General features: G+C 41.0%; 1 long non-coding RNA gene across 4 annotated transcripts in view; it reads right to left on the bottom strand.

Moving 5' to 3' along the window:
• Positions 1 to 593: 593 nt before the first annotated feature.
• The window catches only part of LOC128349132 (uncharacterized), a 59195-nt gene continuing 47827 nt past the window's right edge, over positions 594 to 11961 (bottom strand). For 2 of the 4 annotated variants that reach the window (XR_008318573.1, XR_008318575.1), the window contains 2 exons: positions 1650 to 1777; positions 594 to 992 (listed from right to left, as the gene is read on the bottom strand). This is a non-coding gene — a long non-coding RNA (uncharacterized LOC128349132). Of the gene's footprint in view, positions 993 to 1649; positions 1778 to 6922; positions 7099 to 9357; positions 9451 to 11961 lie in introns of those variants that run through there. The other 2 variants (XR_008318574.1, XR_008318572.1) reach the window with 2 other exon arrangements.

Here is an 11961-nt window from a genome sequence, read left to right as displayed (position 1 = left end):
AAGCATGCATATGTATTCAGTACTTGGTTTGGGCCCCTTTTGCAGCAATTACTGCCTCAATGCAGCGTGGCATGGATGCTGTCAGCCTGTGGCACTGATGAGGTATTATGGAAGACCAGGATGCTTCATTAGCAGCCTTCAGCAATTCTGCATTGTTTGGTCTCATGTCTCTCATCCTTCTCTTGGCAATGCCCCATAGATTCTCTATGGGGTCAGGTCAGGCGAGTTTGCTGGCCAATCAAGCACAGTACACTGTATACTTTTCAGAGGTCCGATATTGTTCTATTCTTCAATCCTTGTCTTATTGGTTCCATGTAATATTCTAATTTTCTGAGATTGTGGATATGGGGTTTTCATGAGCTGTACGCCATGATCATCACAATTATAACAAATTAAGGCTTGACTTATCTCACTTTGCATGTAATGCGTCTGTCTCATATATCAGTTTCACCTTTTAATTTGCATTACTGAAATTAATGGACTTTTGCACGATATTCTAATTTTCCGAGTTTCACCTGTAGCTGGAAGAGAAATGTGTCAATGCAATTCCTGTTTTCAAACAGGAAAAGGTATCTGTGTGGGCAGACAAGGCATTGGACCTGACAAGATAAACCACCTTTTATTAATCAGATAACCAAGGTAAAAGAGCAGGAGTTTTCTAATACATGCAAACAGGAAGGGGCAATCGAGGATAGGTTGACCAGGGAAGGGATTGGCTCTTCTGCATGTAGTAGTTGGGCTCCAACTCAATGGTAGCAAAATGGTGCAAATTGCCATGTGCTCCAGCAGTGATAATTGTTCATTATCCTGAGTGGCAGTTTTCTTGAGCAGTAGGAAGGCTGTGTATTGCTTGTCCTGGTCCTTTCTTTTCATCTGTCTTGAACTACAGCATCCAAACTGAACTTGGGGAAACCTTTGGGCTCCTCATACTCTTGAGCAGAGTTGGTCTTTTAACTTCCAGTTCCCTCTTGTCCTTACTATCCAAATATATCCTGCTTAAAAATAAGATACCATCATGAGAAACCTCATCCTGCTCATCACGGAGGCTGGTAAGAATCTTGTTGCTATGAACTTCAAAAGCTGCTTCAGCTGGCTATTATAGAGCCTGCACTCAAACAGAATATATGAAACACTGATATTAAAACTGCTAGGATAATTGGCTTTGGGATGGGCAGGCTGAATCACATCCCTGTTAAGTCAGAACAACATAATAGGGCTGAAGCTGGTATGTCCTCCTAGCGTCAAGGTGACCAAATTGTCTTAAATCCAAATTTCAGCTGGCCTGGATTGTGGGTTAGTTGGTGTGAGCTGCATATAAAACAAGATAATGGCTTGCATTTTTTGAGATGTGTGCCACAACTGCAATGCTTCAAAATCCTCTCTAAATTATTAATGGAAGAGCAAACAAAACAGTAATAAGATCCTTTTGTTTTTTTTAAAAGACAAAAACTTCTATATAGCTTAATAGGTTTTGCAATTGTAAGCTAGCTGTTATTGATCAAAAGTATCCCCATAATAAAAAAAACCCAAAACATTATAAAACCCAAAGGAAATTGTTTTATTATAGGCAAAAAATCATGTATTATTTCTTTATAAAAAGTTCCTTGTCCCCCAAGGCAACAAGCTTCAGGTGAAAATATTTTTCTTACTCTTACTGCTTTACTTCTTAGATAATAAAAGTTTTCAGAAAGGCTTTTCTCTAATCCAGTGCCTCTGTTCTGTGAAATGATGTTGATCTATTATAGACATTACGGGATCCACCTTGGCCTTATGTTTCCTGTAAAATACAATATAATTCAGCATTTTGAAAAGAAATATAGAATGAAAACATTAATTTTGTGCTAAATCACAGGATTGACTGCATCCTGGATAAGGGTTAGTTTACAAGTTAATTAGGCTATTCCCATGACCAGGACAAACTGGGCTAAGGGAGCCTAGCCCGGTTTCTCCTGGTTGTGTGCTGCAATGGGAGCTGTGAGGCTCCTGGCAGCAAGCCTCCAAGAATGCGCCTCCCCTTAAACAAGGTTAGCAGAGCACGCTCTCCTCTAACCCCGTTTACCTGATTGTAAGAAGCTGTGGCGTGGCAACTCATGAGGAATCCTCCCCCCGCAAGGCTAAACCAAGCTTCCTGGCCTCAGGGGTCTCCCCAGGATGCTCCGTGCACTCGCACTAGGCATCTTGGGACTTCCAGAGGCTGGGCAGCCCCCGATCCATGCTGCCCCTACCGGCTCCGTGATGGAGCCAGCAATCGTGTGGCTGGTCGATCTGGCTGCCCAGAGATGGCTCCCTGCTCGTCTGTGGGGAGAGTTGGCTAAGCCCGCTCTCCCCACAGAGGCCAGTTAGGCTCTCCACACTGCTTGTTTGGAGAGCCTCAATATAATCACATGGCTTTGTTTTCCTTATCCATGAAGGTCTGTGATCACTTACATAAAATAAAACTCAACTATTTATTTGGAATCATCTTTTCCCTCTGAAGATCCTATTGCATGCTCACTGTTTTCTGTCCCCATGATTGCTTGTTTGCAGTTAATAAATTTAGCAGTTTAAGCCAAAGGAACCGTGTCCCACACTACCATAGATAATGTTGAAAGCAGCTGTTTTTAATATTTTATTTATTATATTGATAGCCTATATTTCCTCCTCCTTGCTGGAACTCAAGGCCACATTCATAATGTTTCCAGATGGTCCCCTTCAAACATTGACCAGACAGAGTTCTGTTTAGCTTCAACAAGTGGGCTGTATCAGACCAGGATACTTCTGTTTGTACCTTTGATTTCTTTTTTAGTCTTAAGAAGGTTAATACTACATTATGTTGCTATTACTTGTGCAGCTAATTGCCAGAGATTTTTAAGATTTGTGTAGATAATTGCCAGAGGTTTTTAAAGGGACATAACAAAAGTTGTATTAGTATGTTAAAAATGTTAGAAATGTTTGACAACATTGACAACTATCTTTGACAAGATAAGAACAGGAATTCCCTTGGGTAGTATTTCTTAAAAGTAGCCTCCAGGGATTTAAATTAATTTAGGATTTTTTAAAATTTCCATGGAGAAATCAGTAAAATTTTTCTTCCTCAGCTGTTTTTCTATTGTTTGTTTAAAGGTAATGGTACCCCTCTTGAAATGTGTGCCTGCCGCTTGATTCCTTTTATAGGTCAACGAGCAAAAGACACTTGCTGTTGTACTGAAAGATCCTTATATTGGTTTCCATTAAAAAGGGTGGGGTGGAGCCTTGGCAATACATTTGAGATTGTTATCAGTAAAGTCAGTCCTGTTACTATTTATCTGTAGGCTACAAGACATTACTGCATTGTTTCAGGGGGCATGGGACTACCCTTGTTGAAGCCAATCTCCAAATCTAGTAAGTAGAATGAATGGCATAACTAATAAAGACCTCAAAACATTGAAGAGGGAGTGAATTCAGACACGCACAGTCATCCTTTAATGACTTTAGCTGGGTCCCGTGCTGCTGGCCCGGAGTGATGCAGCCCCACACAATGCGATTAAGTAGAGCATGCTCATGGATGGGTGCACTCCCGACAGTTGACACGCAGTTGGCTGTGTGGGGATGGTCGGGCTTTCCACTGACAGACAGCTGTAGTGCCAGAAGACAAGGGGGTGGGGAAGGCAGGGGAAGGGACTAGAGCATGGTTTCTTAACCTTGGGCCCCCAGATGTTGTTGGACTACAACTCCCATCATCCTCAGCCAAAAAGGCCATATCTAGGGATGATGGGAGTTGTAGTCCAACAACATCTGGGGGTCCAAGGTTAAGAAACCCTGGACTAGAGGGAATGGAAGAGAAGCAGGGACTCTGGAGAGACCAGGAATCCAGAAGAGATTCAAGAGACCGTGAAGGCTGCATAGGGTTATTTATTGGAGGTAAAGGGAACATCAGTGATTTAGCAGATGTCTCCCATCCACCCTCTTACTTTGGCTCTTGGAGAGGACCAGGGCTTAGAGGTGATTCACAAGGAGGAGGAAGCTGAGGGTGACCACTGTTGGAGGTTGTTAATTTTTACCCCAGTAGCTAAAACAACAGAGCATTAAGGAATGAGCACACACTCCAGTTACAGAGTAGGTAGCAGAGGATGGTTTAGCTGTTGCAGCTAGTTAGAGAAAACACATGAAGATCCTTGTAGAACTAAGTATTTATTGGTTAAGTACACTTGGATAGGAAAGACCTAAACCTAATCTAAAGAACTATATAATGAAAAGGCAGAGGCGTATCTAGGGAAAATAGCACCTAGGGCAAACACTGAAATTGCGCCCCCTGTCCAAGCATCTGACACCCATCTTTGAGATAACTTTACCATAATATCAGCTGAAAAATACAAGTCAAGCTCATTAATCTTTTAATATTTCAAAAACTATTTAGCAGTGGACTTAGCCAGACCAAAAAATGCTGGAAAATGATGAATTTCAGTATGCGGGGGCTCATGAAATACCCAAATACAATGTGGAGGTATACTTGGAAAACTAAACAGAAGTGCCCGTCTAATTCTCTACTATGCATTGTAGCATCACCATTACATAAGTTTTAAAAATCAATGGAGAATTTGACTTTTCCCAGATACTCTGTAAATAATTAAAGGATATGCAGAGTAAACTGTGTCACTGCTTGGAATATATTCTAGTCTTTGAGAAAGACAGTTAAATTGAGACAAAGAGAGCAAGAAGCTCCCAGTGGACCTTAATATTAAGGATTTCACACTGATTCAAAGACAAACTCACCATTAATAGCCATATTAGCAAGACATCACATTTAACTCACTTATCACAAGAAGCAAAGTAAGAGCAAATGAATACAATCCTAGCTCATAAGTGTCAGCTCAGTATTCACAAGCCCTGATTTTCTGTACATAGTGCCAATCTGAATATGTGTACAGTGTCTTATATTATATTATTATTATTATTATTATTACCTGTAGCCCCTTTGGGGGGCTTCCTAAAGGCTGGGGGGGTTTGCAAAGGTTTCCCCTCACTCCGCTGGCCTCTAGGGCCTCGCAGGGACCATTTGAGCGTGTGCAGTGGCCGTTTTTAAAAATAATCTTTTTTTTTTTTTTTTTTAAGGCCACTGAAAACAAAATGGCCACCGCGCATACTCAAATGGCCTCTGCAAAGCCTGGCATGACCTAGGGCCTCACAGAGGCCATTTGAGCATGCACGGTGGCCATTTTGTTTTTGGCAGCCATTTAAAAAAAAACAATTTTACAAAATGGCACCCCCCCTTCAAGTGGCGCCCGGGGCACGTGCCCTGCCTGCCCTACCCCTAGATACGCCCCTGTGAAAAGGGTAAGGAGGGAGAGAGATGTTTCCATCTCCTCTCTAGGAGGAAAGGAAGGATTGTGATTCAGCACAGGTAGTGTGGAAGAGTCAGATCAGGGGTCATAGAGTAGAGACAGATAGAACAGTTAGGGAGACCCTTACTCACTATCTCTACTCCTAATGCCCCTAGTGGTCATTAGGATAGTTGGTACAAAAGGTTGATGCACTGGAACTCCGTATCCAGTAACTACAACCCCTTCCCTTCTGTCTGAGATTCAGTAGTAGCAGAGGTGGGAGCCCCAACATAGGAAGCTGCCATATACTGAATCAGTCCATAGGTCCATCTAGCTCAGTCTTGTCTTCACAGACTGGCAGCGGCTTCTCCAAGGTTGCAGGCAGGAGTCTCTCTCAGCCCTATCTTGGAGATGCCAGGGAGGGAACTTGGAACCTTCTGATGCTCTTTCCAGAGCCTCTCCATTCCCTAAGGGGAATATCTTACAGTGCTCACACATCAAGTCTCCCATTCATATGCAACCAGGACAGACCTTGCTTAGCTTAAGGGGACAAGTCATACTTGCTACCACAAGACTGGCTCTCCTCTCCTCTCCCACAAAGGCAGACTTCAACATCACATAATGACTTAAGGGATTCAAACATTATGTTGTATGAGTGTACAGATGTCTGTCCACTCATCTGTGTTTTTGTACAGGTATGAGTGACTGTAATTGCATTCATTTTAAAAGTGAACTTGGGCACAGACCCCTCAGATCCATAGTTTAGATAGGAAGTTTGCTCCTGTACTCCTGTTGAAAGTAATGTGTGAATATCTGTACCTGTGTACACTGTACATTCCTTGTACAAGTATTCCATATCATGTCTAAAAAGAACTTTGGATATGTGAAATAGTCATCATAAATAGTCACCCACAGAAAGAACTTTCTTATCTTATATGCTCTCGTGAGATTGAGGAATTGCAATCTGAAAGGGCTCCGTGTATGCGTCCAAGCATGCATAGGCTCTTTGGATCTTGGGCAGTATATTCTATATTTATTTCATTCTCATCAACGTCTGATTGGTGTCTAATGCATGAAAGCAGGACATATTTTAGTTGCTCCCATAGCTAAGAGCTGATGTAGTATAGTGGATGGGAGACAAATCTGGGAATCAAGCCTTCCCTCTTAGCCTCATCTCCCTAGTGCAATATGGGGATAATAATACCTTACAGGATTGTTGTAAGGATTACATTGAAATAATACATATGAAGGGCTTTGCATACTCCAAAAGCCTTATGCAGATGCAAAGTTTTATTATTATGGCCCCTTTCATCTCTCTCTTGGCTGTATTCTCTATATATCTCTGCAAATTGTGCAATCACGGAACAATGTCTTGCTTGATTAGTTTATTGTAATCAGAAAATCAGGTGGTTTCTAAGTCTATGGTATAAAGGATAGCACGAGATACTGGTCTATTTTATTTAGATATTGCAAGAATATCCTCTTGAAAAAGAGTGCTGTGAAAGGTTGCAAGGAGTTCACCCTGCCATTTGCTTCTGAATAAAACTGGTACTCTGATATGGGTAGAAAAGGTTGTCTGGTACATTATAAAACATTTTTACATGTAATTCCATTTATTTTTTGCTTCTGGCATGCATGCTTACAGTTTGAAATATCATTCTGATGAGGCCATCTGAGGTCTGTCTTTGCTTCTAGCTGAGATTCTACGTTATTTGTTGTTCATCAGGACTACCCCTTGCCTCTTGTTCCAAGTAATATATTTTATCTTACTGGTAAATTGCCATGGATGCCCATTCAGTATGGTAAAGTGATTTGAAATCTAAGAAATAAATATATTTTTAAGCAATTTTCGTTTCTGTGAGTCTATCTGTGCATGCCATGAGGAAACCGGCCAAATAAGAAGCTTTATTTATCTTTAAAGGATTTCTATTTGACTATTTGTGTGTGCTCAGAGCAAGCATAAAAAGACAAGTGAAACAACCAGAAAGGAAGGAGTGGGGCACGCAAAAGGAGGAAAAGTAAAAATGCAATCTGTTGAAATATGTTTGCACCACAGCATTTATGTGGTCAGAATTTGATTCCCTAATTCTCCATGTCCTCTCTAATCCATATAGTTAAGCCCAATGGGAGTGAGGGAGGGGGAGAGGGAGAGAATGAATGAATGAATGGTTTTCTCATACATTTCACTTGGTCTTACTGTTCTGTGCTTTCCAAAAAACATTAATTTAAATTATCATTTAAAGGAATGCAATTTAACAGCCTCAGGGCCACTATGTACATTTTGAAGATCCAAGATCTCTCAAGGTAGACACTTCTGTGTTTGAATATACATATCTTTCATTGAAAGAAGCATTTTCAAACTATACTACTTTTAAATTATCCACACAGGGCCAAACTATAGATTCTACATAAGTATGTCTTTGTGTGCCTTGTGTGTCTTTGTGTGCTTGGATGTTTTCTTTTTTAAACAAAAGCAGCCTCCAAGGCTGCAAATATGGGATGGAGGAGTTGCTTAACTAAGAATGCTATATTAATCCACCACAGATTTTATTTACAATGTGAATATTGTGAGGCTTTCCTCACAACCAGCCTAACCTTGCCAGGGCTGCCCCAAGCAGGGTTAGGGTGGTCGTGAGAAGCAGTGGAATCCTCACTGATCCCTCTGCTCCCCACCCGCCTAACCCCCTTAATAAGCCCATGTAGCCCAAGGAATCACAGAGATGTGCACATAGAGTGCCGGTCTGAGGGGGGAATCCCCAATACAATATGCATGCCACACGTTGCATTGAGGGCTGCCCGGACGCCAGAACAACAAGTTATGGCCCCAGATCCCTCTGCCTTGCTCCATGCTTCATGGAGCTGCACGAAGCAGGGCTGGCCGTGTGGGTGTGCGGGAGGTGCGCTGAAACCAATCTGCTTGGTCATCTGGGGGGGGAAGGTAAGTGGAAAGCAGCCTGCCCCCACCTAGGATAATAGTGTGAATAGCCTCTATATTTTTGATGTTTTCCTGCCTCCAAAAGCCCTTTCCATGTGTATAAATATGGTCTTGAGGGCTGTGAGAGTGGAAAAGGGCTTTTTGAGAGAGGGAAGAGACATGAAAAAGAGAGACACAGCTGTACAAGTAGCCATCAGTGCAGGAACATTGAACACTTGTGGACCTGAAGCCCTCCTGTTGTTGCCGGAGCTCTGTGGAGAATGTCAGTTAAAGTGCTTCAAATGTTCACTCATGCTTTAAAACCATGGAAATTGCAAATTAAGGCACCCACCTTAACTTCCCCACTATATAAGCTGCACGGGCTGGACTGTAACCTAGGAACCTGTTTGATATTATTATCAAACAAATAAAATAAAATAATACCCATTGACAAAATGCATATATCACCTCTCTTTTGGGCAGGGGTACTATACTGGAAACAGAAAAATGAACAAATGTCAATATCAAATATTACAAGTTCTGCAAGCAGACATACATATACTGAAAACATTCACATGTTACCACAATTTCCTCCATTTGCAAAATTAGACCTAGAGACACATGGAACAGGTCCTGCAGGCCAACGCTAGTAGCAATTCAAATCCTCAACTACATAGCAGCACACTTGTAACAGTACCAAGTGCTAACAAGGATAACCCTTAAGATACCAAAAAACAATTACAGATACTGTGTGCAGACATGCATATACTAGAAAAAACATTTGTATATAGGAGGGCATTCATATATAGGAACCATTTCCTCCATATACAAAATTGGACCTAAATGCACAGAAAATAGATCCTATGGAGCAATACTAATGGCAATTCAAGTCCTCAACCGCACAGCCGTGTACTTGTAGCAGTTCCAGAAAGCACTAACAAATTCTATAGGAAAATATTCATATGTTGAAACAGCAAAAAGGATCCTGATAGGCTGACCTGGGATTCTACTGAGCCCATTTTGGAAATCCTCCTTCTTCAGAGAAATCCATCATTATGTAGAGATAAGATGTACATTTGCTAGTCCTTCAAACTGACTCCTTAAATAAATAACCACAATAAATCTCACACAGTCCACCCCCTTTAATCACAAATTAGTACAAACCAGATGCTTCCTTCTAAATGAGCCCAATAAACTGTAGCTCTATGTATACAAGTCTTCATGGAGGCAACATTCCCTCCTACAGCTCTTTGACAAAAAAACTTACTAACCTCCAACCACCAAAACCCTAAAGATATACAGACCAGCACCAATCAAAGTTCTACTAGACCAGGTGAAGCTGCTTCCAATTGGGTCTAAAAGAGAGCCGGTGCAGGCATATCTACACCAGCTGTATGATATTATCATGCTCTACACCACCATGACATGGAAAATACATCTTACTTTGCCTCTTACTGTCATATCAATATGGCTAACCTAAGCTCCATATACAAAGTTGCATAAAGTACCTTACTGCTGTGGGTAAATAACAGGCAAAAAGCCATATTCTGAGGTTGGTTCAGAGTCAAAAACCCTATATGTAAGTGGTTAATATGGGGTAGGTTGCTTTAAATAAAGCTGAGTGGAATTACTATCCCCATCAAACTGCAGACCCACTACACTAAATGGTCCACATGGTGAAGATGATCAACTACAAAAAAACCTGACATAGCACATGCAGAGTTAAGCCCATGAGGTATGGTCATGTTTAACCTGTAAATAAAGGTGGTTTCCATTCATAACAACACCTGTTCAATATTCTCATGACCAATTTTTTGGGGTTTGTATTTATATATAACACTAAACCTAATGTCTTCTGGGGAATGTTGAGAACTCCTGAAATGCTCAGTAAGAGGTGCTTCTGAGACCATATGTTTGATTCTTCAACAATGCTCGAGAATCCTAATCCTGACTACCCAGTTGCTTTCCCCCACATACATAAGTACGCAGGGGCACATGATTAAATAAATAATATTTTTGCTGCTACAGTCGGCAAAAATTTGTAGTTTTACCATTCACCCTTCTCTGGGAATATGCAATTCTTGAATTTCCGTAACCAGAGGGCAAGCAGCACAACATAGTGGAAACCTACTGGAGTCTCAAAGGGCAGTGAGGTGTCACAAATGTCTGCGTTGACAAGATGATCTCTGATATTTTTTGTTCTCCTGAAGGTGAAGTTAGGTGGACGTGTGCAGCCTGGGATGTCTTTGACAATACGCCATTCCTGGTGAATAATGTTCTTAATCTTAAAGCTAAGGGGTGAAAAGTCTGAAGACCACATTATACGGTTTGTATTTTTGTGAGATCTTTCTTCTAATAACTGTCTCCTTGTTTTACACCATGCTTTCTCTCTGGCTGCATTAATCACCTGATTCAGATACCCTCTGTTTAATAGATGTTTTGTGAGGATTTCTGCTTCATTCTCAAAATCAGACCTATAGTTGGCATTTCTTTTTAAATGTAAAAATTGCCCATATGAGAGCCCTCTGTGCAAATAATCTGGATGCCACGAGTCAAAATGGAGCAGCATGTTCCTGTCAGTTGGTTTGTGAAAAAGTTTGAAAAAAATACACCTATTACATCCTATGCAGGTATAAGTGTCCAAAAACGCAATTCTTTGGGGATCTGAAGCCAAACTAAACTTGATAGTAGGGTGAATCGAATCGACCCATTTATCAAACTCAGTGAGTTTACTATACTCCTTAAAGATCATAATGAGGTCATCAATGTACCGTTTGTAAAATGTTATATATTCAAAAAACGGATTACATTCCTGGGACAACATCGTGGCCTCTTCTAATTCAGACATGAAAAGACAAGCAAGGCTGGGAGCCATAGTGTTACCCATAGCAACACCCTTCTGCTGGAGGTAAAATCGTTCATTAAACCTAAATTTTTTTTCTTCTAATACGATGTCAGCCAATTCCATATTAAAGAAGGACGGAGGATCCATATTGTCCTGTTTGTCCAAAAAGTTTTGTACTGTGATCCTAGCCTCATCAAAAGGGATATTGGAGTACAGTGCCGATGCATACAAGGTGACCAATATACACCCTTCAGGCACTTGCATTCCTTCTAATTTGTTGATAAGATATTTTTTATCTTTTATATATGAAGAAATTTGAGGAACAAAAGTTCTAAGGAATAGAGGTCTAAATCTACAAATTTTATAAGGTCCAAAATCTGGGCAAATTGTTTTGTACCCGAACCTGGCCAGCTAGCCGAGGGGCAATTTGTTCTGTCCACAAATCGCCCCAAACAGGTAGATTTGGTTATAAATCATTTTGTACCAGAATTGATTCGCACATCCCTAATTGTTTTATTTTCTTAATAAATATTTGTTTTTTGAACTCAACTTAATGTCTTCAGATAATCTCTTGGGCTAAGTTTCCCCTGCACAAGAGCATATTATTATTATTCTTTTATAATAATAATATTCCCCTGCACAAGAGCATACTCTGCGGTGTGAGGATTTTAATGTTTCTTCTCACACCCCTCAACAGGGTTATGGGCCCAGAATTCTGAGGCGGATAATTAGCCTGAATAAGAAAACAATGAGCCCTTTCTCACAACAGATTATATCTAGTCCAGGTCTAGCCATGGAGATCGTGCACCCAGATGTGCAGCTGCCTCCTCTGGCAGCCCTGAGGGTTGAGGGCCAAGACGCATTGCCCTGGCCCCCGTAACTCCCATAATACACCATGTGAATGTGCAGTGCATTATAGGGAT

The sequence above is a fragment of the Hemicordylus capensis genome, chromosome 3 (genome assembly GCF_027244095.1).
Source record: "Hemicordylus capensis ecotype Gifberg chromosome 3, rHemCap1.1.pri, whole genome shotgun sequence".
NCBI lineage: Eukaryota > Metazoa > Chordata > Lepidosauria > Squamata > Cordylidae > Hemicordylus > Hemicordylus capensis.
Note: the sequence above shows the minus strand (reverse complement) of the source record. Positions and strands in the feature narration are given on the sequence as shown.